A 1,324-nucleotide genomic window follows, 5' to 3' on the forward strand; every position below is an offset into this window, starting at 1 on the left:
ATGATGATGATGATAATATTGATGATGATGACGACAAAGATGATGATGATGATAACGATGACGAAGATGACGATTATGGTGGTGGTGATGATGATGATGATGATGATAACGATAACAATGATGATGAAAAAGACAATGACGACGACGATAATGATGATCATGGTGGTGGTGATGATGATGATGATGATGATGATGCGTAGGTGTATGAGGGAGGATGGTGTGCAGTGGGGGTTGTTATTGAGTAGGGATAAAAAATGCTTAAGGCTCTTTTGTTCAGGCCACCCCTCCATTGTGTGTGTGTGTGTGTGTGTGTGTGTGTGTGTGTGTGTGTGTGTGTGTGTGTGTGTGTGTGTGTGTGTGTGTCTATATAATTTCCTTATATTCTCTCTCTCTCTCTCTCTTAACATTAATAAAAAAAACATAGTAATATTGACAATACTTAAAAATATTTCTATTTACTGATCAACCTTGACCTACACACACACACACACACACACACGCACACACACACACACACAATAATTTTCTTTCTTGATTACACACATTTTATTGATTAGTGAAGAGGAGAGAGAGAGAGAGAGAGAGAGAGAGAGAGAGAGAGAGATGGAAGGAGAAAAATACACATGGAGACGACGGAAAAGACAGAGAAACAGACAGACAGACAGACAGACAGACAGGTACACCAATATATACACCCCCCTCACCTGCAGCTCCTGTACCCCCGCCAGCAGAGTTGAGCAGAGACGCACCAGCAGACACACGGCCGCTGCTGCCTCCTTCTTGCTGTTACTTCCGCCTTCCACGCCCACGCACATGTTCTCCAGGATGTTCTACGGGGGGGAAGAACAGGGATGAACGCCGCAGAAGAGATGAACATTTGAACACAGAGAAGAACGCAGTAAAAAAAGAAAACTTAAAATATATGTTATGTTCGTTCACTTTCCTCCTCTCTCTCTCTCTCTTTCTCAAATCTCCCCTAACACATGTTCTGTGGGGAATTAATGGGTATGCACAACACATCTGCCTCTCCTTAACATCTGTCCACACCTGCCTCTCCTTACACCTGTCCACACACCTGCCTCCTTAACACCTGTCCACACACCTGCCTCTCCTTAACACCTGTCCACACACCTGCCTCTCCTTACACCTGTCCACACACCTGTCTCTCCTAACACCTGTCCACACACCTGCCTCTCCTTACACCTGTCTCTCCTTACACCTGTCCACACACCTGCCTCTCCCTACACCTGTCCACACCTGCCTCTCCTTACACCTGTCTCTCCTTACACCTGTCCACACACCTGCCTCTCCCTACACCTGTCCA

Source organism: Coenobita brevimanus, chromosome 72, assembly GCF_032717465.1.
Source record: "Coenobita brevimanus isolate Jiangsu-jjx chromosome 72, ASM3271746v2, whole genome shotgun sequence".
Lineage (NCBI taxonomy): Eukaryota > Metazoa > Arthropoda > Malacostraca > Decapoda > Coenobitidae > Coenobita > Coenobita brevimanus.